This window comes from Heterocephalus glaber, unplaced genomic scaffold (assembly GCF_053883595.1).
Source record: "Heterocephalus glaber isolate CG9 unplaced genomic scaffold, H.glaber_assembly_v1.0 deba00001461, whole genome shotgun sequence".
NCBI lineage: Eukaryota > Metazoa > Chordata > Mammalia > Rodentia > Bathyergidae > Heterocephalus > Heterocephalus glaber.
In genome coordinates, this window is record NW_028258308.1 from 20,203,140 (window position 1) to 20,229,815 (window position 26,676).

The 26,676-nt window shown below is 37.2% G+C and overlaps 1 long non-coding RNA gene across 1 annotated transcript in view; it reads left to right on the forward strand.

The window, feature by feature from the left end:
• Positions 1-6,793: 6,793 nt before the first annotated feature.
• LOC110350766 (uncharacterized) overlaps positions 6,794-26,676 on the forward strand; it is a 62,590-nt gene continuing 42,707 nt past the window's right edge. Inside the window, exon 1 of the long non-coding RNA XR_002397621.2 lies at positions 6,794-7,127. This is a non-coding gene — a long non-coding RNA (uncharacterized LOC110350766). The remainder of the gene's footprint in view (positions 7,128-26,676) is intronic.

Consider the following 26,676-nt stretch of genomic DNA (forward strand, 5'->3'; position numbering starts at 1 on the left):
TGGAACACTCTGATACTCAACCACCTGGACCCACTGAACTGCCAACAAAAGGGGATCTGGAAAAAATGAAATCAGAAATAATTTCTCAGAAAACAGGAGAAATTGTGCCCCTACTGCAAGACATGATTAATAAATCTAGAGAGGAGCTCAGGAACATGATGGAATCCCAACATAAGAAACAAATGGAATCCATAAAACAGATGCAAATAGATTTCCAGGACATGAAAAACTCCATTGAAAGTCTACACAGCAGAATGAGCCAATGTGAGGACAGAATTTCAGATATAGAAGATAAGATTGCAATTAGTGACCAGGAAAAGAAAAATTGCTTCAAAATTATAAGGGAACATGAGAAATCAATCCAGCAGCTGCTAGATGATGCAAAGAAGAATAACATAAGACTGATTGGACTCAATGAAGAAACAGGAGAGAGTGCAGATGACATAAAAAATCTCTTCACAGAAATAATGGCAGAAAACTTCCCAAGCAGGGGAAAAGAGCTTGACATACAGATAAGTGAGGCATATAGGACTCCAAATAGCCTTGATCAAAAAAAATCTACACATAGGCATATAATTGTTAAGATTCCAGAAACTCAGCAGAAGAACAAAGTTCTCCAACCAGTCAGAGAAAAGAAACAAATCACATACAAAGGAAAGCCCATCAGAATCAAAGCAGACTTCTCAACACAAACCATCAAGGCAAGAAGAGCTTGGAGTGACATATTCCAAGCCCTAAAAGAAAACAGCCTCCAACCCAGATTGATGTACCCTGCAAAACTATCTTTCAAAATGGATGGAGAAATAAGATACTTTCATGACAAAGAGCACGTTAGGAACTTTGTGAATACCAAACCAGCACTCCAAAGAATTTTACACAATAGCCTAGGAACAGACGTTGAGGATCACAACCCCAGGAAGCAAAGCAGAATGAACCCATCTGGCATGACAAGAAATTAAATGGAAAGGGGGAGAACCCAACAAAAAGAAAAACTCATGGCAATGACAAGTCAATATGTTTCAGTTATAACCATCAACATTAATGGTCTCAATTCACCAATCAAAAGAAATAGAATGGCAGAATGGATCAAGAAGCAAAATCCAACAATATGCTGCATACAAGAAACACACTTAATTCAAAAGGAAACTCGTAGATTGAAAGTGAAAGGGTGGAAAACAATACTGCATGCAACAGGAACCAGAAAAAAAGCAGGAGTAGCTATCCTCTTGGCAGATCAAGTGGATTTCAAACCAGTACTGATTAAGAGAGATGAAGAAGGACACTACATCCTTGTAAAGGGAAGAATCCAAGAGGAAGAGATGACAATCATAAATATCTATGCACCAAACACTAGTGCACCCAACTATATAAAACAAATACTAACGGACATGAAAAGTCATATATGCACTAATACAATTGTAGTGGGGGACCTCAACACCCCACTGTCACAAATAGATAGATCAACTAGACTAAAAATAAGTAATGAAATACTAGAACTCAATTGAACTCTTGAACAAATGAACTTAACAGATGTTTACAGAGTCTTCCACCCCACAAAATCACAATACACATTCTTCTCAGCTGCACATGGGTCATTCTCCAAAATAGACCACATACTCACACATAGAACATGTTTAAGTAAGTGCAAAAGAATTGAAGTTATCCCCTGTATATTATGAGACCATAGTGCGATGAAATTGGAGATCCATAGCAAAAGAAACTCAAAAAATTTCATAAACACATGGAAATTGAACAACACACTTCTGAATAACCAATGGGTCACAGAGGAAATTAAAGAAGAAATCAGAGACTTCCTTCAATTAAATGACAGTGACAATACAACATATCAGAATCTATGGGACACAATGAAAGCAGTCTTACGAGGGAAATTCATAGTAGTGAATATGCATATTAGGAAAACAGAACAAGCCCAATTAAACAACCTGGTGCTGAACCTCAATCTTCTAGAAGAAGAAGAGCAGGATAACCCCAAAGCTCATACAAGGGAGGAAATGATAAAGATCAGAGGAGAAATCAATGCAATGGAGACTAACAGAATGATACAAAAAAAAATCAATGAAGCCAAGAGTTGGTTCTTTGAAAGAATCAACAAACATTGACAAACCTTTAGCCAACCTTGTCAGAAAAAGGAAAGAAAAGGCCCAAATCCATGCAAGTAGGAATGAAAAGGGTGAAATGACAACAGGCCCAGCAGAAATCCAGAGGATCATCAATACCTACTTCCAGAACCTATACGCCAATAAGATGGACAACACAGAAGAAATGGACAGATTCCTAGATACATATGAATTTCCAAAGTTGAACGAAGAAGACCTAAAAATTCTGAACAACCCAATATCAACCAATGAAATTGAAAATGTAATTAAAAACTTATCAACTAAGAAAAGCCCGGGCACTGATGGCTTTACTGCTGAATTCTACAAGACATTTAGAGAGGAACTGCTGCCATGACTCTTTAAACTCTTCAGTGAAATTGAAAGGGAAGCAATACTCCCAAATTCATTCCTGGAAGCAAGCATTACCTTGATCCCCATAGCACAGAAAGACCCAACTGAAAAAGAGAACTATAGGCCAATCTCACTAATGAACATAGATGCAAAAATCCTTAATAAGATACTGGCAAACAGAATGCAGAAGATCATCAAGATCATACGCCCTGATCAAGTGGGATTCATCCCAGGGATGCAGGGATGGTTCAATATGTGCAAATCAATCAATGTAATACACTACATCAATAGAGGCAAGGACAAAAACCATATGATTTTCACCATAGATGCAGAAAAAGCATTTGACAAAATCCAATATACATTTATGATAAAAACCCCACAAAAACTTGGAATAGATGGTCTCTACCTCAAACTGATAGAAGCCATCTATGAAAAACCAACAGCCAATATCATACTAAATGGTCAAAATCTGAAATCCTTCACACTAAAATCAGGAACAAGACAAGGATGTCCACTATTACCACTCTTGTTCAATATAGTTCTGGAAACATTAGCCATGGCAATGAGACAAGAGAAAGAAATAAAAGGAATAAAGATGTGTAATGAAGAAGTCAAACTGTCATTATTTGCAGATGACATGATACTCTATGTAGAAGACCCCAAGAATTCCACCAAAAGGCTTCTAGACTTAATAAGCAAATTCAGTCAAGTAGCTGGTTACAAGGTCAACACACAAAAATCAATAGCTTTCCTCTACACAAATGACAGACTCACTGAGAGAGAAATAGGGCAAATAATTCCTTTCACAATAGGATCCAAAAAAACTGAAATACCTAGGAATCATCCTAACGAAAGAAATCAAAGACCTCTTCTCTGAAAACTATGGCACTCTGAAAAGAGAGATTGAAGATGATATCAGAAAATGGACAGACATCCCCTGCTCCTGGGTAGGAAGGATTAATACAGTGAAAATGGCCATACTTCCAAAACTGCTATATAGATTTAATGCAATTCCAATTGAGATCCAAGCAGCATACTTCATAGACCTCGAGAAAACAATCCAAAAATTCATTTGGAACAAGAAGAGACCCAGAATAGCAAAAGCAATTCTAGGTAACAGAGACATGGCAGGGGGTATCATAATCCCCAACCTGCAACTCTACTACAAAGCTACTGTGATAAAAACAGCATGGTACTGGCAAAGAAACAGACTTGAGGACCAGTGGAACAGATTAGAAGATGCAGAAACAACACCAGACACACTCAGCCATCTCATCTTTGATAATGGAGCCAAACACCCTCACTGGAGGAAAGATAGCCTCTTTAATAAATGGTGCTGGAAAAATTGGGCTTCAACTTGCCAAAGATTAAAACTAGACCTGTATCTCTAACCATGCACTAAACTAAAATCAAAATGGATGAAAGATCTAAATATTCAAATAGAAACTCTGAACCAGTTGGAACAGAGGTTAGGTAGAACCCTTGAAGACATCAGTGTAGGAAAAGATTTTATGAACAAAAACTCAGTTGCCCGTGAACTAGCACAAACAATCAACAAGTGGGATCTCTTCTTATTAAAAGGCTTCTGCACAGCAAGAGAAACCACCAGCAGTGTGAAGAGATAATCCACAATGTGGGAAAAAATCTTCGCCTGCTCTTCCACAGACAAAGGTCTACTATCTCGAATCTATAAAGAACTTAAAAAGATCAGACCTCCCAAATTTAAAGACCCAATCCAAATATGGGCATCTGAAATGAACAGAGGTTTCTCAGACAAAGAAGTAGAAATAGCAAATAAATACATGAAAAAATGTTCAACATCACTGGTCATTCGAGAGATGCAAATGAAAACAACACTGAGATTCCACTTCACTCCAGAAAGAATGGCTGCTATCATGAAATCAACCAATAACAAGTGCTGGCAGGGCTGTGGGGAAAGAGGAACCCTGCTCCACTGCTGCTGGGAGTGTAGACTGCTGCAAGCACTGTGGAAATCAGTATGGAGATACCTCAAAGAACTAGGACTGGAAGTCCCATTTGAACCCGCTATTCCACTGCTGGGGATCTTCCCCAAAGAGGTAAAAGAATCATACCACAGTGATATATGTGCACCCATGTTCATAGCAGTGCAGTTTGTAATAGCTAAAACTTGGAAACAGCCCAAATGCCCATCAACTGGAGACTAGACAAAGAAAATGTGGTTTTTTAATAAAATGGAGTACTACTCAGCCATAAAAAATGAGAAATTAGAGATATTTATAGCTAAGTGGATGCACATTGAGTGAATACTCTTAAGTGAAATAAATAGGACACACATGTGTAAATACTGAGTAGTGTCTCTGGTGTGAGAAACTGAAAGTGTAAATAAGGACTAAATGTATAATAGGTAATGTGAAGTAAGAAGAAAAGGGGCAAAGGGAAGGAAGTGGGAGGGCTAGGGGAAAGGATAGAAGGGAATGGGATTAATATGAGAAAATGGAAAAATAGGAAGAAAATCTTTGTAAATAGGGAGGACTGGAGGGGTTGAAGGGAGGGCTGGGTAAGGATGAAAAATAAGAACCAAGAGAGAATATATAAAGTTGCAAATTTCCAATGATGAATGTCATTATATTGTATACCTAAAATGTACCAATGATTAGAATGAATAATCGATAATGTAAACTAGGAAGAAAAGGTCCAAAGGAGTAGGGCTAGTGGGAGGGGCAGGGGAAAGGAAAGAAGGGAAAGGAAAAATGATGAGAAATGGAAAAAATGGAAATAAAGTCTTTGTAAATAGGGAAGGGTGGAAGGGGTGAAGGGAGGGCTAGGAATGGGGAAAAAATAAGAACCAAGATGCCTTATGTAAAGGTCCAATTCCCAGTGAGAAATGTAATTGTGTTGTATACCTACAATGTACCAATAAAAGAATTTAATACAAAAAAAAAAAAGTACATGGATGGAAAATATGCAGCAAACCATAAAGGAGAACGTGAATGACAGAACCATGTAAATAGCCCAGATATAATTACCTAGCACTGCACTGCTGGTGTAGAACTTCACATGCTCATGGAAAAGTTCCATCCGTGCTGTTCAGTGCAGTGGTATTTTGAGGGCTTCACATGTGGCTCATGCAAAATGAGGAACTAAATTTTAAAAATTTTATTTAATTTTAACTCAAATTTAAATACTTACAGGTGGCTAATGGCTATTATTTTGGACAGTACGAATCTAAAGACTTTGTAAACCAACTGACTCTTCCAAAACTAAGTCACAGAGCACACAGCGCATAATAAAATCATGGGCATGTTTTCTTCTTCAGTTGTGATTTTCCTAAAGGAAGGTCTGTGTTATTTATCAGGCCCAGAGATGATGGATTGAGTTAAGTTAAGCAATTACTTCCTTCTTTGTGTAAAAAATGAACAATGCATTTTGTAAAACTGGGTTTTCTGGGACCTCAAGTAGGTTTCTTTTTGTGAATACATGTGCAATTTGTCAGTCGTGAAACTATGAATTTAATTGACTGTCTCACACAACACTCTAATTTGCATGATTGATTGAAGAGACATGCAATGAACCAAATGTGCCCACAGTTTCCTCAACCACACAGGGCACTGCTGATTCATCCACCTAGTTTATATAAAGCTGTATATTGGAGCTTGTAGAGTATCATGTATTTCATGCTGTTAGTAGAGTAGGTTAATTGGCATTTTCTTATTATTTCTCAATGATATATGTTGACTTATGCGCGATAATAAAGCTAATTGTCACTTAAATATTGCTATATCCTTAAATCCTTTTGTCATGATAGTTCATATTTTTCATCCTCAAACTTGCAATCACAGTATTCCAAGATAACTGCAGCGGCTACAGACACTGATCAAGATAGGACAAAGAGGAACAGGTTAGTCCTACCTTTACCCAAACTATATGCAAAATTTTCTCTTAGTCCATTAAAAGGTGAAACTAGAAATGCAATTGTTAAAATAGTTAGAAGAAATATAAAAAAAAATTTATGTGGGACTGTGAAATAATTCACCATGTAAGACTTAAAATGTTCTAAATATGAAAGAAGAAATTAACAAATTCAGCTACATGAAACTAAACATCTGCTTATTAAAAAATACCATTAAAATGAAAATATATAGACTGGGTGAATACTTTTTTAATAAATCTGACGTTAAAAATTGTATCTTCAGTATAAAGAAGTCTTATAATTCAATAAGAAGAAGGAAAACAGGCCAAGATTCATTTGAAAATTGGGGGAAAATTATGAACCCATAGTTCAAAAAGATAAAATATAAATGGTGATTATACATATAGTGGGCTGAATGGTGGTCCCCCAAGTATATGTCAATGTTCCAATTCCAAGAATCTAACAGTGGTCAATGAGACTGTTTGGGAAAGGGATCTTTGCAGATGTAATTAAATTAAGAATCATTCTGGATTATCTAGGTAAGTCTTCAATCCAATGTCAAGTGTCCTTAAAGAGACATTCAGAGGAGAGATACATGGAGGAGAAGACCACCTTCTCCTGGCAAAGACTGGATTATGTAGCCACAGGCCACAAAATGCCTTGAGCCACAGAAGTTGGCAGAAACAAGAAAGGAAGCTTCAGAAGATCCTTCAGAGGGAGTACAGCCCTGCCAACACCTTGACTTTGGACATCTTGCCTCTAGACCTGTAAGAATATAAAATTTTGTTGTTTTAAGCTACTCAGTTGAGATAATATTTTACTGCAACCCTGTGAAGCCAATACAGTGTATAAGAGAAATAGTAAATTTCATTAGTTGTTAGCAAAATGAAAGTTAAACCATCAATTTAATTTTTTTTACTCAAGCAATGTTGGCAAAAATGAAGATGTTGGATCATATCAGAGGTGGTGAGGATCACAGTACATGTTGGCAGTACATAAAGATCACATTCATCATGGGGGATTTGTACATGTACATAACACATCTGAATTCTTCTTTTGTCCTCTTCCTCTCTCTTCCCTCCAACCCTTCTTCCCGTCCCCATTAACAAAAGCTCTATTTCCATTTTTTCCTTCAATTCTTATTTTCCCTTTAAATTTCTTTTACTTTCCTTCCCTCCCCTTCCCCCTAAGTTTAATACCCTTTTAACAAAGATTTGAAATAGATATTACCTCACATACAGAGATGGAAAGGAAAAATCACCCTGCACATGTGTAGAAATGAGAATTGCAGGGTAGTATAAAAATGAGCCATAGACCTTAGCAAGGAAATAGACCTACTTAAATAAAAGTTTGCTGCATCACAAAAGCTTTCCCAAACACTTAAACTCACGGAAGTAACACTTTGAGTAAGATGAGTTTCCTTGATAAAGAAGGCAAAGCTATCTAATGCTTTTGGGGAGAAAACCCAAAAGTTGCAGAGTGTGCACCCAAGATACACACTTGGGCCTTTTACCTCAAAATCTGAGCTTGTGTCAGTCATTTCAAACATGTGCACAGGGAGATGAGCAGAATTCAGTTTCTTACCCATCTACTTAGGTCTTTAGTACAAAACCCCAGGGCCTAGAGAGGTTTGCACATTCACTGTGGCGGTAGAGACCTGATCCTATTTGAAATGTGCCATCTGTTTCCAGTTGGGACCCTAACGGATACAAGCAGGCCTATTAGTAGTTATCTCTCTCAAAGCAGCAGTTGACAAATGTGGGAATGGTTTGCATTATTTGACTATATTTCTTGTAAACAAAAATGTTTGGATACATAAGGAATTCTCAAAAGCAGTTTCAGATCAGCATTATGTGTATTTCCTGAGAACTTGTTATTCATGAAAATGTGCAAGCTCCACCCAAGACTTATGGAACCCAAACTTTGGGAGTAGAGGCCAGCAGTCTGCTTTAATAAGCCTTCAGGTGATTCTTGTGTGTCAAAGAGAACCATAAGATGGGGACCCCCCAGGGACAATGCAGCTCCCCATTACAAGTAGCAACTAAACGTTCAACACAACCTGAAGGGAGGAGGGAAGGGAAAGAGTGTTAGAATCCAGGGAGAAAAAGAGTTTATTCAGACACTTTGTGACCTCAATGACATGCCACGAAGGACTCAGCTGGTCCAAGATAACTTCCAAGGGAAGGATTTAACCTCTATCCATCTACTATTTGAGATCCTCATCTAAGCTAAAGAGCCAGAAGACCATTGATAAAGTCCACAAAGGTCAATCTCCAGAGAACTGAGCAAAATACAGAGGGGTACTTTTTAAAGTATTAGGTATCTGCCATTCTGTTTTTTATTGAGCAATTCTTGTCCCATATTTTGATATAATGCTAGGAAAAAATACTGAGTCTGATAACTGAGATTTATGGAATTTTCCAGTACAGTAGAAATGGAAGAAATTAAGGGGGAAGTTTAAAGACGGGAAATAATTTCCTCTAGACAAATTTAAGATGGGGTGAGTCTCCGGGGCTTGTTATACCATCATGCTAAGTGACTCAGGCTATTTCAACAATGTCCTAAATAGATTACTTATTGGAGACTAATGAACTGTGAGGTCCTATTGAAGAGAATTGTGTTAATGGGATGGATCATCATCTAACTCTATAGCCCATACCCTCTTAAAATTTGGTAGTGAAGAGAGGGAAAAACAAAACCTAAAACAAGTTCAGTGTGTGATAATTTCTCAAGTTGCAATAAAAGAACAAAAGTAGGCCAGGGTCTAATGGCTCAAGTTTAAGACATAATTTGATAGCTCATTAAGGAGGTTCAAGATGTTAATTTTGTTGATTAGCTATTGTCTAACCCTTAAAACTGTGACAATAAGGGAGGGAAGGCTTTTTACTCCTATAGAATTTACTTTGTTTGTTTTGAGACTGGGCTTCACTGTGTAGTCCAGGCTGGCTTTGAACTCACAGCAGTCTTCCTGTCTTAGTCTCCCAAGTGCTGATATTATGGCCATGCATCACCATGCCCAACAAGGATTTACCATATGAAGGAATCCACAGGAATCTCAGTTACTCTTACACCTTTCAGTGCATTCATTCACTCATTCATTCATTCATATTTTTGAGACTGGGTCTCACTGTGTAGGCTAGCCTTACACTTGTGATACCCTTGCCTCAGCCTCCCAAGTACTGGAGTTACAAGATGTGGTCTCCCCCCCCCCCCCGCCCCTGATTCAGCCCTTTCAGTGCTTTGTAGAGAAATGATGAGCCAAAAATGTCAATGGGTGACATCACTGCATCTGGGAGATGTCACAAGAGCTCTTGTACAGGTCCTAGAAGTCCTGTACATCTCAGAAAAGGGCTGAAAATGATCCTATGAAAAAATACAGTTTTGTTGGAATCCCTTAAATTACTTATAGCATAATATTCTGTAATTGCTGCCACCACTCCTGGTCAGCTCCCAAGAATAAAGACCTTTTTGGGGTTTGATTTTTACTGTCTACTGCATTGGCATAACGCCTGTGTAGGTGCAGAGGACCTATTACAACCTCGTTGCTCAAGCTTTAGTTTAATAAAAGTTACTATTTCTTCACTTTTAAAATGACCGGACTTTTTTTCTTTTTGGAAAGCCTCTTTAATCATGTCTCTTAAAGATTCTCTGAGGTAAAGCACATTTTGATTAAATAGTCAGCCATAAAATGCGTTTACATGTGCTTCATTTGGCACCAACTCCCTGATATCATATTGCTTGGATGTGAAATGAAAGTTCTGAAAGAGAGTTGAGTACTCTGGCTACAGAAGCCTTCAATAACTGGCTTACCTTTGTTTTTGTTTATTTTGCTTTTTCTGTTTTGAACTTGTTTGCCATATCTGGTCTATTTATTTTCATTGTGGAGAGGCAATGATGAGATCATGCTCTACATTGTAGATACTGAAATACACACACACACACACACACACACACACACACACACTAAAAATATCCATTTTCCCAGAAAATGTTCTAAGTAACAGTTAATATAATATGCTTTTAGACTGTGCATATGTATTTTGAATGTGTTTAGCTGTGGGGACATTCTAGATTCCCTTTAGGTACAGATAGTTCCTGTCTCTTATTTTCAAACAGTAGTTTTCTGTTAATGTGTGTTTTAAATATAGCAAGTGATTCTGCTAAGCAGGCTAAATTTCTGGTAGAATTTACCCTACCATTTCAAGTCACATAATTTCTGAACATCTTCAGGATGCATTAGACTCTTTGTTAAGTTTAATGTTCTTCTGAAATGGATTAAAAGTTAGTTTTTTAGTTGCACTCTATGGGCAACATTTAATTGGCATTGCATTTCATTGTAAAGCTTTAGTCTATAAAACTTATCATAGGGCCTGGGGATGTAGCTCAGTGGTACAGCACCTCCCTGGCAAGTGTGAGGTCCTGAGTGCGATCCCCAGTACCAAGACAAATAAACAAACATACAAACAAACTTATCACAAGTGGTCATAGGAACATTTCAAAATGATGCAAAAGTTGCAGTGTAGCCCCTTAGCATTTAAACTATTGAGTATCTCCTTCATATGTGCTGTCCCTCAGGCTGGGCACAAAGGACGTGGTGACTCTAATCCTGGTGCTTCTTGAGAAGGAACAAGGCAGACCTGGAATCCAGGAGAGTGGCTATGAATATTTGCTATGTTCATTAAGCAGCATTCTCATAACTGATTGCGCCACTGTGATCATTATCTTGGCAAGCTGCACTAATTCATTTTTGGACAAGATTACATAACCAAATGTAGAGACCTAACCTGAAATGCCTACTTTTAAAAACCTGAATAATTTATAGTGAATGTTTTTATGCATTTCATGAAATTGTCTTCCAATTTACTCTATTTTAGGCTCAGAGCTGATCCTTGATTGGCTAAGTTCATGTTGCACTTGTAATATATGGAAAGATTTTCTTTTTAGAAAGACTTTTTAAAAAGTGCAATATACAGATGATAGTGGCAAGAACATGGGTCTTATAGTCAGACAGACCTAGGTTAGGCTGATACTTGTGACTTAGGATGAGTTACTTAACAGTTCTGAACATTTATTTTCTTATCTAAGAATGTAGAGAATAGTATAGTAAGTCCCTGACTTACAAACATTTGAGTTGCAAACTTCACAGGTGTACTGTATAAGACTTACAGGTATACTGTATAAGATTTACTTTGTAGGATTACAAACAAATCTGACTTAAGAACATTCTCCTGGAATGGAACTCATTCATAAGTTGGGGACTTACTGTATTTACCTAATTGATTATTAAAATAAAGTGTAAACATCTAGAAAATTCTGAAATATAAAAGTATTCAATTTTCTCCATTCTTTATATATTTTTCATCTATTAACTATTGCAAAATTCTATTTATTTGAGCAATAACCTAAAAGTGTGTATCCTTAAAATGCACAGATTAGAAAATTGTTGTATAGGAAATTTAATTCTCTAGCATAATACAACTCTTGAAGCTGAACTCTAATAAGCTTTCTTCCATAGATGTGGGTCTTTAAACTATCTTTAGCACTGTTATCAGTGTTTCAGATAGAGTCATTTGGATGCAAATTAACCAGATAATGAACTCCAGTAGAAGTGTTCATTTAGAGACCAATATTGTAGTACTATGATCCAAAGAACTTTCTCACAAAATAGGATTACTCCAAGGTCAGTAGTAATAAAACAAAAACATAAATCAAAGTAGAATCTTCCTATAAATCAATACCAATACACCCAGTTATCACATCAATTAGAATTATATTCAAATAATTAGTACTTCATACTTTTTTTAGGTATAGTAGTTTGTATATACAATTTTTGGATACTTTATAATGTAGAAATGCAATGCAGAGAGAATCCTACTGTTTAATGTCTATCCATTTACCTACCTGAAGGATATTAAAGAGAACACATATCCTCAATTTACTTGTCTTAGGATGTTAATTCTGCTAATCCTTTATTCTTTTATGCTGCCTCTCAAACTTTATCAGGCATTAGAATCACCTAAGGGCTTATAGAAACAGAGGGAAGAATCCCTTATCAGAATTTCTGAATTATTGAAATTGGATATTTGGCCTGGGAATTTGCATTTCTGACAAGGTCCCAAAGACATGCTGCTCTTTCAGAGACAAGGCTTTACAAACCACTTTCAAATCCTACCAAAGACCTGTGTCCTAAACATGTGATTTTAAACATATATTTTGTGATGGTTAATTTTAGATGCCAGCTTGACTCAATTGAAGGATGCCTAGATGACTGGCAAGGCATTGTTTCTGGGCATGACTGTGAGGATATTTTCAGAGGAGAGTGGCATATGAGTAGTGGGCTCAATGGGGAAGATCTGCCCTCAATGTGAGCTGGCATCATCTAATCATGTGGGACCACGGATAAACAAAGGCAGAGGAAAGGTGAATTGTCTTTCTTCTGGAGCAGAATACCCTTCTCCTGCCATTGGACATGTCAATCCCAGTTCTTCAGCCTTTGGACTCTGGGACTTGCATGTGAGTGGCCTGCTGAGGCTCTTGTGCCTTCAGCCTTAGATTGAGAGTTAAACCATGTGAAAGAACTCTACAATGAAAACTATAGTGCACTGAAGAAAGAAATTGAAGAAGACATTAGAAAATGGGAAGATCTCTCTTGTTCATGGGTTTGTAGAACTAATATTGTTAAAATGTCTGTATTACCAAAAGTGATCTACAGAGTTAATATGATGCCCATTAAAATATCAATGCTATTCATCACGTTACTAGAAAAAAAAGTTCTAAAATTCATATGGAATCAGAAAAGACTCCAAATAGCCAAAGCAATCTTGAACAAAAAGGATAATACTGAGATCATCACAATACTTAATTTTAAATTATACGACAAAGCCATAGTAACAAAACAATATGGGGCTGGCACAAAAACAAACATGTAGACTAATGGAATAGAACAAATGACAGAAACAAACCCAAAACCTTTAGCCATCTGATTTTTGATGAAGGAATTAACAGCATACACTGGAAGAAAGACAGCCAGTTTAACCAAATGGTGCTGGATTTTAAACGGATATTCACATGCAGAAAATTAAAACTAGATACTTAGTTCTTCTACTGAATTTAAATTAAATCTGAATCAAAGACTTAGGTATAAGACTGCAAAACTTGAAAGATCTGGCAGGAAATAAAGGGGAAGTACTGGATGTGGCTCAAGGGTAGAGTACCTACCTGGCCTGCACAAGGCCTTGAGAGTGGGGAGTATAAGGAGCAGTGTTCACAGGGCACTTAGAGACCCTGTTTATTTCCTTAGTTTCTATATTCCTTTATAGCTCAATCTTAGAGTAGGGTTTTTTCCTCATCACTGCTCCAGTGAGGGAAAAAGAGATGTTCTGTGTTATAAGCTTCTGAGATGTAGTCTGATTAATACATATGAGTTGATTGCAACACCTCTTAAATAGTAACATTTGGAAATTACCTGAATAGCCATTAAAAAATGAATAAATACACCATGGAATATTCATACAATGGAATGAAATATAGTGGTTAAGTTTAATAAACAAAGGCCATGTGTATCAATATATAAATCTTACAAACAATGTTAAGGGAAACAAAAAGCTCACGTAGAAGGCCACCAAGAGTATGATAAAATTTATATAAATTTTAGAAAATGTCAATTCTTATTCTACATTTCTTTTGGATATATTTGTAGTGAAATTATTAAAACAGAAGAATAATAAGTTCTAAATTTATAACAGTAACCACGTCTCAGCAGGGATTGAGAAGAGTGAGACTACTGAGAAATGGGCAACAGAGCTTCTCCTTTGTTTATGACGTTTTGTTTCTTATAAAAAGGAGGAAGAGATATCAAGATTTTAAAAAGCTAGCTGGGGGAGTGCATGGGCATTCTAATCTGTATACTTTTCCATAGGGTTGAGGTGACTCATAGGGAAATAAAACCTAACTTTGAAAGGAAAGATCTTCCTGCAGTTGTGTTTGACCGACAACTTTTTGGGCCCAGCAGCTTTAGGTATGGGCAGAGGAGAAAGTCTGATTTTGAGAGTCTTACAGGTTAGAAAAAATAAAACAATGGAATTGAGAGGTTAGAAATATTTGCAGCCTGGCTTTATATCTGTGTCAAATGTGACTCAGATATCAAGTTGTATGGCGACAATTAGCATTCAGTACCAGTTATTTCATTTTTTTGGAAATGTTAGATCCACATACTTGGTTGGAAAATCTGATTTGTTTTCAGTAAAAATCCTTAATGGGGTTTGAGAGTTTACATGTGAAGCACAGTTTCTTTTCACTTTTTCCTCTTTTAAGTGGAGCCAAGAAAATGACTGTGGTAAGGTGTGATTATTTCACAATTTCATCTGCTTCTTTCCTTATCTTTAGGAAGAAGGTGTGGGTACTGGTGGTTGCTTCTGAAACCTGATAATATATCAGAACAGTTTAGAGAGCTTTCGAAAAATACCATTTTCCAGTCTCTGCCCAGATCCTACTAAATCTTAAATCCCCAAATACAGAGCAGAGTCTTTATTTTGAGAGAATTTTCTACAGGTATTCTTGATCCCAAAGTATCACAATCACCAAATCTCTGCCATCAAAGAGTTCTTCTCCTTGACTTTCTACTCACTGCTGGCTGTTTTCCATTTTGTCTACTATGTGATACTCTAAGCAGATGCTAAAAACAAGGCAAGTAACACCATTGTCTATACTTTGATTTGTACAAGTGTTATAAACTTAGGTGACTCTTAAAAGGAGAGCAACCTAATTATAGCTCCACTACTGAACCTTGGATTTTGAGTCTCATTTAAAAGTTGGCATACATAAAAGATTTTTTCGTATCTATGCTGAGTGTTTCTGTTCCCCGAGTGTGTAAGTGTTGTATCAAAAGTGTGCACCATAACTCTTCTATTCAAGGTGTAGGTATGAAGATGCAAAGCTTAGGAGAGCACTATTGTGTCAGCTGATGTCCTTAAAACTGAAATTGTAACAATAACATTTTTTTGCAGGTTTTCTTGAAAGATGTCTGTCCCCTCTTAACTGACAAGGTGTTATTGCTATTTATTGAAATATTAATAAATTTTCCCATTAAATTCTACATACTTTTTATTGCTGTGTATGTGTATGAGGCACAACCACAGAGAAAGGAGAATGAGGATTACAAAAAGAGGCAGGGAAGGAGGGGAGCAAGTATAAGGTAGTACATCACCAACTACCCGCAGTCTTCTAGAAAAGATAGCCAGCTGCCTGCTCACGTGAGGTATCATCTGGGAAGTCTATGGAACAGTGTATTGCAGTGCACTGCATATTGGAACAATGTCAAAAAGAAGGAAGGGTAAAAGATTTGCCGACTCCTTCTCTACTCCCTTCTTTCACCGGTAAAAGTTTGCCCTACTTCGTTGTTCTTTTCCTGAGGCCTTTGAGGAAACAAGAGCAATAGACACATAGTGTACATGGTAGATTAGCAGGCAGGTGCTGTTATAGTAACCTTCGCTACAGTCTGCAGCCTGGTGCCTGAGGGCTAGCGAGCTGAGCAGATGCAATTTAGTGATGACCTAAACACTCCAGGTGGGAGGATAGAACACGCAGTCTGAGTTGTCGTGTGTGATACCATGAGCCACACAGAGGACTAAAAGCAGCTGCTCCAGTGAGCTTGGCTAGCCAAGTAGGAGTGAGCTACAGTAAACAATTGGCTTCCATCTCAAAGGTGGTAATGAAACTTAATGAGCCTTTTTTAACCAGACCTCTCTGTGGCTGTTGTTGGTGCCATCTGGCCTTCTTGGTAGGTCTTCAGTAGCACCAACCAAACGGCTATGGCCAAGCAAATCCAGGAAGACACACAAACTATGTCTGGCTTACTGAGGCTGCAGTGCACACTGTATAACATGGTTCTGGGTCATTTAATTGTACCGGAAAATAAGGAGGCAGCCAAACTCAGGTCTTGTCTAAAAAACACAGGAGCCAGCTTTAGAATTTTTCTTGGCTAAAGGTGGAATAATTTCAGCAAGAGAAAGAATGAGTATAATGGAATGAAATATATCAGGTATATAAAATAAAAATTCATGGGTTTATAATGATATTCCCCAAATTAGTTGAAAATTAAACTTTATACAGGAGAAAAAGGTATCTAACTTCTTTTCCCTATAGTGAGTTTCTCTAACTATAACCAAAGATTTAATTATCATAATTCTTTCCTTTTGGGAGAATTTTAGCTTAAAAGTGTGTAAAAAATGACAGAATTAGAGAATGTTCATTTTATAAGCTTTAATAAAGTAATAGATCAATAATAAAAGTCCTTTAAAATTGCTAAAAGGTTGAGGAGAAAACTTTATAAAGGATGAACAGTGTGTAGCACTTAACTTCAGAGATGAATTTCTTTTTTTTATTGGCAGAACTAGGAATAGAACACAGGCAGTGCTGAGCTGTATCCTGTACCCTTTTTATATTTTGGTTTTGAAACAGCGTCTCATTAAATTGCCCAGACTGGCCTCAAACCTAACAGTCCTTCTGCCTCAGTCTCCCAGGTAACTGGGAAAACAGGCATGCACCACATTGCCTAGCTCACAGATAAGTCTTATAACTAAACATAGGAGAGACAGCCAGATATTAGGTACCTCCTGTGAAGTATTAGTTCTTGAAAATTGAACCTGAATTTATGTAATTAAGCACCTTGATTCACCAATTTATTAGAAGTAAGAGTGATAGGAGAAAATATTAAATGATATGTACAGGATGCAATCTGCCAAATAAGAAAAATCCTAAGAGACAAAATAATAAATTTTTCAACAAACTACACAGGAAAAAATGGGTCCAGGGAAGAAAATAAATATTTAAAGAAAGTTAGAAGATATCAACTAAACATAGTTTTAAAACTTTGCAAACCAATTGTATTTTCATCAATTTATTTATTTTTAACACTTTGTTCTTGAATTTTTATTAAATTACATTACCATTTCTCCCTTTCTTTTCCTTTGACTTTTATTAGTACATGTTTTAAGTACATAATGATTGCATTCACTTTAGGGAATTGGTACATATACGTAATACATCTCCATTCTTCCCCCCTTCCCTCTAACCCCATTTTATTTTTCCAGCATCAGATTCATTTATTTGTTTTATAAGACCTTATAAAGTTAATTGTCATATACACAGATTAAAAACCAGACTAATAGGGCAAAGATCATATAAAACATATAAGATAATTGTACTAAGTCAAGGTACTGCAAACTATTTTAAAATATGTGTTTAAGGGCTAAAGGTGTAGATTAGTGGGAGACTGAATGCTTAGCATGCATTAGGCTCCTGGTTAGATCCCTGGCACCTCAAAAAAAGTGTGCTTAAGGAAATTCAGGAAAATTAAATGTAAATTGAGTGTTAGATGATAAATTTAAGATTTGTTATTTAAGATGTTAAGATTTGCTAATTTTGTCAAGTCTAATAATGTCACCAGGATTATGTTTTTTTTAAGTTCTTATCTATTATATAATATGTCATATATACATAGACCTTATCTATTTTATCTTTATCTATACATCTGTATCTTTTTCTATCTATGTCTCTCTCTCTCTCTCTCTCTCTCTATATATATATATATATGTATATATATCTCAAAGAATTTGTGGATGAAATATGATGAGTGATATTTCTTTTTAAAATCCAGAAAAGGGCAAAAGAAGTGGGGGAGGACTATACTAGAAAATGGGGAACCATGCCATTCATTATACTGTATGCTCTAATTTTTGTGATGTTTGAAAATTTCCATAATAAAATATTGTGATAGTTTGAATGTTAAAAGTCCTTGACAGATCTGTATGTCAGAGGCTCTGCTCCTGGGGTGGCACTTTTGGAAGCTGTTGTTTATCTCTAAGTGGTCCTTAAGTCATTGGGCCATGTCCTCAAAGAAGCTTGTGCATCTCTGGTGTCTCTCCCTGTTCTCTCTTGGCTCCCTAGCTCATAAAATGAGTGGTTTGCTTCATCACACACCCCTCTATTATGGGCTGCCCTCATCAGGGACCCAATGAATTGAAGCCATTCCATTTTGTACTGAAACCTGCAGAACCATGACTCAAAATAAACCTCTTTTTTTTATGTCACTTGCCTGATGTGTTTCACAATAGTGATGGAAAACTGACTGATACAAATGTTAAAAATTAAAATACACAAATTCTTCTCAAACCAACAAAATAAGCTGCTCTGTGAAATCACTTAAATAAGGAGAACCTTGAAAGGAAGGAAAAAGAAATGTAGGGAAGCAAGCACCAGTCTCTGCTCCCAGAGTCTTGACCCACACTGCTCAGCTGCTTTACCCCTCCCAGATTACTCTCAAGGAAGGGCTCACCGTCTCATGAGGAGCAAAGAGTACAAAAGAATTCAGGATACAGGAGAACCAGCTTGATGTTTCAGCTTATAGTTCTATTAAAATTCCTCCTCAGATATGAGAAAATGATTAATGAGCATTAATATTTAGCTTCTGTTTCCATGAGAAAGTCTGTGGAAAAACATTTTTAAAAGAATCTATAGAAACTAATCCAGATAATAAGCCAAGTTAGTCACAGTTGAGGGCTTAAATTAACCCAAAATAAGGTAAATTTTATTTGATGAGAGGCTAGCTTGAAGATGGAATTTTATGGTGTGCTTTATGGCATAAAATTTACTAGTAATTGTTTCAAACTTAATTTAGCCTGTACCCTTGTATGGTATTATGAAAATAGCACCAAGCTGATTGTTTTGAGACCCAGATTTTGATTTTGGATTTGCCACTGAAAAACTGTGTGACTTTCTTCATGTTATTATCTCTGGAACTTAATTTTTTTTCATTTCTAAGCAAAAGAGAGAATAGATATTTCAGATCCTTCTACCTTTAATATTCTAATTGTCTATAAATAAAAATATATTCACTCCTTTGTATGCATTATTTAATTTACATTTAACAGCAAACTTTATGACTGAGCTAATTTTATTATTCCTACTTTATGGGTGCAGAAATGAATTAGAACAAGTGATCTGATGAAGTGGATTCTTAATAGATGAACATGGAGTTCAGGTGTGTCCCAGTTTCCAGTCATTTACTGTTCTTGTGTGCTGCAGCAACTTTTGTTGAGTGAGGCTCAAAAGATTTAGCATCTGAAGTCTGTTGAAACTCTGAAACATTAGAAAAGTTTGATTTCTTTAAACATTATGAAAAATTTGCATCTCAGTATAAACCATCATTTGTATAAGAGCATTTCTACCAAATAGATTCCTTTGCAACTATGTGTGTGTGTGTGTGTGTGTGTGTATTTGTGCACATGAGCATGCACTTATATGGGTATATATATAAATAACTCACTCTCTTAAAATTTTAAGGAAATTCAATGAATAAACATTGTCTTAAGTATGAGATATAAAATACGTGGAAGATGTATAAATTTTAAAAGGACAAGGTCATTCATCAACAAATACTTTGTAAATATCCACTGTAAATCCTTTGTTCCAGGGAATTGGAATCTAGTGTGTCCAAAGAACTGAGTAGATGGGATTAGACTAGTTTTCACCTCTGCACACTGGGACAGAACCTGTTACCAACTTATTGCCAAGCCCATGGCCCTGTTAGACCACACAGAATGCATTTTGTACCTCTCATCAATATCGTGGCATCCACAGCAAAGTACAAAATGCCTTACTACTCAAGCATAACACCATATAATACAGTTATTTAGTGAGTAAATATTGAATTCAAACTAACATAAAAATATACTTCTTTAGAAAACAATTGGACAAATGTAAGTCCATTTCACCAGGTGAGATTTCAAAGGCAATACATCATGTTAATTAATTCTATTACAAGGGTAATAAATATATCATTCTTTGTGCTTTTCTCATACCCAACCTGGCTGCTGTTTTCTTAAAGTCCACTCTCCCCAGTGACAAGAGTAATGATATTGTTTTTCACTTTATACTTGTTTCTTTTTTGCAACTCCAGGAATTGAACCCAGGGCCTTGCCCACGCTAAGCGAAAGCTCTACCACTGCACGCTACTTCCAGCTTTTACATTATACTGTTTAAAGCACTTTGAGTACACTGTATCATTTTATATTCATGTCAGTTATTAAATGTCATATACACGTAAACACTGACTTAAAATTTATGTGGAAGATGGACAAATCTCCCCTGCTTTTTTTTTATGGTGTCTGCCTGCAACAAATAATGGTTGCATTTTTTAAATTAATTTTATTGGTACATTTAAGGTATACAAAATAATGACATTCATCATTGGAAATTTGCACCTTCACATGATTCATCTTGGTTCTTCTTTTTTCCCCATTCCCCTGCCCTCCCTTCAACCCCTCCACCCCTCTCTATAAACAAAGACTTTGTTTCCATTTTTTCTTTTTGTCATATTAATTCCATTCCCTTCTTTCATTTCCCCAACCCCTCCCATTTTCCCTTCCCCTTTGCATCTTTTCTTCCTATTTCACATTATCTACTAAACCTTTTAGTCCTTATTTACACTTTCACTTTCTCACACTAGAGAAACTATTTGGTATTTACACATGTGTGTCTTATTTCACTTAAGAGTACCACCTCAATGTGCATCCATTTCACTATAAATGTCTCTAGTTTCTTGTTCTTTATGGCGAAGTAGTACTCCATTTTATTAAAAAAATCACATTTTCTTTATCCAGTCTCCAGTTGATGGGCAGTTGGATTGTTTCCAAGTTTTAGATATCACGGATTGTGCTCCTGTGAACAGAGGTGCACATATATCAATGTGGTATGATACTTTTAATTCTTTGGGGAAGATACCCAGCAGGGGAATAGCGGGGTCAAATGGGACTTCCAGTCTTAGTTCCTTGAGGTATCTCCATACTGATTTCCACAGTGGTTTCACCAGTCTACAATCCCACCAGCAGTGGAATAGAGTTCCTCTTTCCCCACAGCCCTGCCAGCATTTGTTATTGGTTGATTTCATAATGGCAGCCATTCTTTCTGGGGTGAGGTGGAATCTCAGGGTTGTTTTCATTTGCATCTCTCAAATGACTAGCGATGTTGAACATTTTTTCGTATGTTTATTTGCTATTTTTACTTCTTTGTGTGAGAAATGTCTGTTCATTTCAGATGCCCATTTTTGGATTGGGTCTTTGCATTTGGGAGGCCTGATTTTTTTAAGCTCTTTATAGATTCGAGATAGTAGACCTCTGTTTGAGGCACAGCTGGTGAAAATTTTTTCCCACATTGCGTGTTGTCTCTTCATACTGTTGGTGGTTTCTCTTGCTGTTCAGAAGCTTTTTTAAATTATATTTTATGTTTTTTTGGTACCAGGGATTGAACTCGGGTCCTTGCGCTTGCGCAGCAGGCGGCAAAACCACTGAGCTAAATGCCCGGCCCTACAGAAGCTTTTTAATAAGAAGAGATCCCACTTGTTGATTGTTTATGCTAGTTCACAGGCAACGGAGGTTTTGTTCATAAAATCTTTTCCTACGCCAATGTCTTCAAGAGTTCTTCCTAATGTCTCTTCCAGCCGGTTTAGTGTTTCTGTATTAATATTTAGATCTTTAACCCATTTTAATTTTAGTTTAGTGCATGGTGAGAGATACGGGTCTAGCTTTAATCTTTGACAACTTGAAACCCAATTTTTCCAGCACCATTTATTAAAGAGGCTATCTTTCCTCCAGTGAGGGTGTTTAGCTCCTTTGTCAAAGATGAGGTGGCTGAGAGTGTCTAGACTTGTTTCTCCATCTTCCAATCTGTTCCATTGGTCCTCAGGTCTCTTTCTTTGCCAGTACCATGCTGTTTCTATCACAGTAGCTTTGTAGTATAGTTTCAAGTTGGGGATTGTGATACACCCTACCTTGTCATTATTGCCTAGAATTGCTTTTGCTATTCTAGGTCTCTTCTTGCTCCAAATGAATTTCGGATTGTTTTCTCCAGGTCTGTGAAGTATGCTGCTGGGATTTCAATTCAGATTGCATTAAATTTATTTAGCAGTTTTGGAAGTACGGCCATTTTCACTATGTTGATTCTTCCTACCCAGGAAAAAGGGATGTCTTTCCGTTTTCTGATATCCTCTTCAATCTCTTTTTTCAGAGTGCTATAGAATTTAGAGTAGGTCTTTGATTTCGTTTGGTAGGTTGATTCCTAGGTATTTCAGTTTTTTGGATCCTATTGGGAAAGGAATTTATTGCCCCATTTCTATCTCAGTGAGTTTGTTTTTTGTGTGCAGAACTGCTATTTATTTTTGTTTGTTGACCTTGATGCCAGCTACTTCACTGAATTTGGTTATTAAGTCTAGAAGACTTTTGGTGGAATTCTTAGGGTCTTCTATATAGAGAGAGTATCATGTCATCAGGAAATAATGACAATTTGACTTCTTCATTTCCTACCTTTATTCCTTTTATTTCTTTCTCTTGTCTAATTGCTGTGGCTAATGTTTCCAAAACCATATTGAACAGGAGTGGAGATAGTGGACATCCTTGTCTTGCTCCTGATTTTAGTGTGAAGGATTTCAGTTTTGGACCACTTAGTATGATATTGGCTGTTGGTTTCATAGATGGCTTTTATCAGATTGAGGTAGAGACCGTCTATTACAATTTTTTGTAGGGTTATCGTAAATGCTTTTTATGCATCTACTGAAATGACCATATGGCTTTGTCCTTGGTTCTCTTGATACAGTGTATTACATTTATTGATTTGCAAATGTTGAACCATCCTTGCATCCCTGTGATAAATCCCACTTGGTCAGGGTGTGTGATCTTCTTGATGGTCTTCTGCATTCTATTTGCCAGTATCTTAGTAAGGATTTTTGCATCTATATTTATCAGTGAAATTGGCCTATAGTTCTCCTTTTCGGTTGGTCTTTCTCTGCTTTGAGCATCAAGGCGATGCTTGCTTCCAGGAATGAATTTGGAAGTATTGCTTCTCTTTCAATTTCATTGAAGAATTTAAACAGCAGTGGCAGTAGTTCCTCTCTAAATGTCTTATAGAATTCAGCAGTGAAGCCATCAGGATCTGGGTTTTTTTTAGTTGATAAGTTTTTAATTATGTTTTCAATTTCATTGGTTAATATTGGGTTGTTTAGAATTTTTAGGTCTTCTTTGTTCAACTTTGGTCATTCACATGTATCTAGGAATCTGTCCACTTCTTCATTTTCCATCTTATTGGCATAAAGTTTCTCGAAGTAGGTATTGATGATCCTCTGGATTTCTTTTGGGTCTGTTGTAATTTTCCCCTTTTCATTCCTAATTGCATGGATTTGGACCTTTTCTTTCCTATTTCTGATAAGGTTGGCTAAGGGTTTGTCAATTTTGTTTATTCTTTAGAAGAATTAACTCTTGGCTTCATTGATTTTTTTGGTATCATTCTCTTAGTGTCCATTGCATTGATTTCTGCCCTGATCTTTATAATTTCCTCCCTTGTATGAGCTTTGTATTTGTCCTGCTCTTCTTTTTCTAGAAGCTTGAGGTTCAGCATCAGGTAAGGAATTTGAGATCGCTCTGTTTTCCTAATGTATTCACTGCTATGAATTTCCCTAATAAGACTGCTTTCATTGTGTCCCATAGATTCCAATATGTTGTATTGTCATTGTCATTTAGTTGTAGGAACTGTCTGATTTCCTCTTTAATTTTCTCTGTGGCCCATTGGTTATTCCAAAGTGTGTTGTTCAATTTCCATGTGTTTATGAAATTCTTGTGGTTACATTTCATCGCACTATTGTCTGACAATATACAGGGGATAACTTCAAGTCCTTTGCACTTACTTAAACATGTTCTATGAGTGAGTATAGGTCTATTTTGGAGAATGACCCATGTGCAGCTGAATAGAATGTGTATTCTGATTTTATGGGGTGGAACACTCTGTAAACATCTGTTAAGTTGTTTTGTTCAAGAGTTTAATTGAGTTCTAGTATTTTGTTGTTCATTTTTTGTCTAGTTGATCTATGTATTTGTGACAGTGGGGTATTGAGGTCCCCCACTATTATTGTATAAGTGCTTATATGATTTTTCATGTCCATTAGTATTTTTTTATATAGTTGGGTGCACTAGTGTTTGGTGCATATATATTTGTGATTGTCATCTCGTCCTCTTGAATTTTTCCCTTTACAATGATGTAGTGTCCTTCTTCATCTCTCTTAATCAGTGTTGGTTTGAAATCCACTTGAGCTGCAAAGAGGGTAGCTACTCTTGCTTTTTGGGGGTTTCCTGTTTCATGGAGTATTGTTTTCCACCCTTTAACTTTCAGTCTATGAATTTCTTTTGGAATTAAATGTTTCTCTTGTATACAGCATATTGTTGGATCCTGCCTCTTGACCTATTCTGCCAGTCTATTTCTTTTGATTGGTGAATTGATACCATTAACATTGATGGTTATAATTGATATGTATGGACTTATCCTTTTCATGGCTTTTTCTTTTTGTTGGCTTCTCTCCCTTTGCATTTAATTTCATGTCATGTCTGATGGTTCATTCTGCTGGGCTTCCTGGGGTTGTGATCCTCATTGTCTTTTCCTAGAATATTGTCTAAAATTTTTTGGAGTGCTGGTTTGGTATTCATGAAGCTCCTAAGGTGCTCTTTGTCATGAAAGTATCTTATTTCTCCATCAATTTTGAAAGGTAGTTTTGCATGGTACATCAATCTGGGTTGGAGACTGTTTTCCTTTAGGTGTTGAAATGCGTCATTCCATGCTCTTCTTGCTTTATGGGTTTGTGTTGAGAGGTCTGCTGTGATTCTGATGGGCTTTCCTTTGTATGTGACTTGTTTCTTTTCTCTAACTGCTTGTAGAATTTTGTTCTTCTGTTGGGTTTCTGGAATCTCAACTATTATATGACTATGTGTTGATTCTTTTTTTATCAAGTCTAGTTGGAGTCCTATATACCTCACTTATCTGTATGTCAAGTTCTTTTCCCCTGCTTGGGAAGTTTTCTGCCATGACTTCTGTGAACAGTTTTTCTATGTCATCTGCACTCTCTCCTGTTTCTTCCATGACTCCAATCAGTCTGATGTTATTCTTCTTTGCATCGTCCAGCAACTGCTTGATTGGTTTCTCATGTTTGCTTACTATTTTTAAGAAATTTTTCTTTTCTTGGTCACTAATTGCATTCCTCTCTTCTATATCTGAAATTCTATCCTTGCATTGGCTCATTCTGCTGCCTAAACTTTCAATGGAGTTTTTAATCTCCTGGGAATCTGTTTGCATTAGTTTTATGAATTTCATTTGTTTCCTATGTTGGGATTCTATCATATTCCTCACTTCCTCTACTTTTTTTACCTGTGTTTTCTCTAGATTTATTAATCATGACTTGTACTATGGGCACAATCTCTGCTGTTATCTGAGAAATTATTTCTGACTTCACCTGTTCCAGGTCCCCTTTCACTGTCAGCTCAGGGAGTCTAGGTGGTTGAGTATCAGACTGTTCCATCTGGTTGCCCTTTGGGTCTCCCTTAGGTGATCTGGAAGTCTGATTTGGGGACTTATTTGTGTGTCTTTTCTTTTCAACAGATGCAGCCTGCTGTGTCTTTGCTGAGATGACATTTTGCTTACCCAGTGTTCTTGAATTCTTAGCAAGCCAGCAAGCAGCCTTTACTCTGCTGCTTACCAGTACTCCAATTTCTGGGTTCGGAGTGGTGGTGTTCTAGATCCCCAAGGTAACCTGCTGTCTGGGAAGGCTTCTGCCTGGGGCCTGAGCACCCTTGGGATGGTATCTAGGTGTGCCTCTTGCTGTGCTGCCTATGTGGCTATTGTCTGGGAGGGCCTTCAGCTGGGAGCTGTGCACCCCAGTTTCTCTTGTCTACACAGGCTTTGGCTAGGGTATCCTCCTACTTATCAATGGTATTGAGGCAAGCCTCTGGGTATCGCTTGTGTGCCTGTACAGCTCTTCTCCACATGGCTCCCTGATTGTGACTGATGGTATGGCAAGCCTCTCCTGAAGCCCATGTGCCCATGCAGTCCCTTTCTTGGCAGGCCTTTGGCTTGGGCAGGTGTGCCAGATCCTCTGGGATCCACCTACAGCTGCACTGGTCCTGGCCACAGAGCTGTTCCTTGGGATCTGCCTGCACTTAGGGATGGAACTGTGGGCCTCAAGCAGGAGCCTGAGTGCCCATGAAGCTCCTCTCTGGGCAGGCTCCTGGCCTGGTGTGTGTGTGTGTGTGTGTGTGTGTGTGTGTGTGTGTGTGTGCGCCTGAGCCTCTGGCATCAGGGCGGACCCCCGGCTGGGATCCTCCTGCAGCTGTGCTGGTCTGGGCCGCACAGCTGCTCCCAGGGATCTGCCTGCACTTAGGGATGGAATGGCAGGCTTCCAGCAGGAGCTGGTGTGCCCCGATAATGGTTGCTTTTACAACAAGGAAA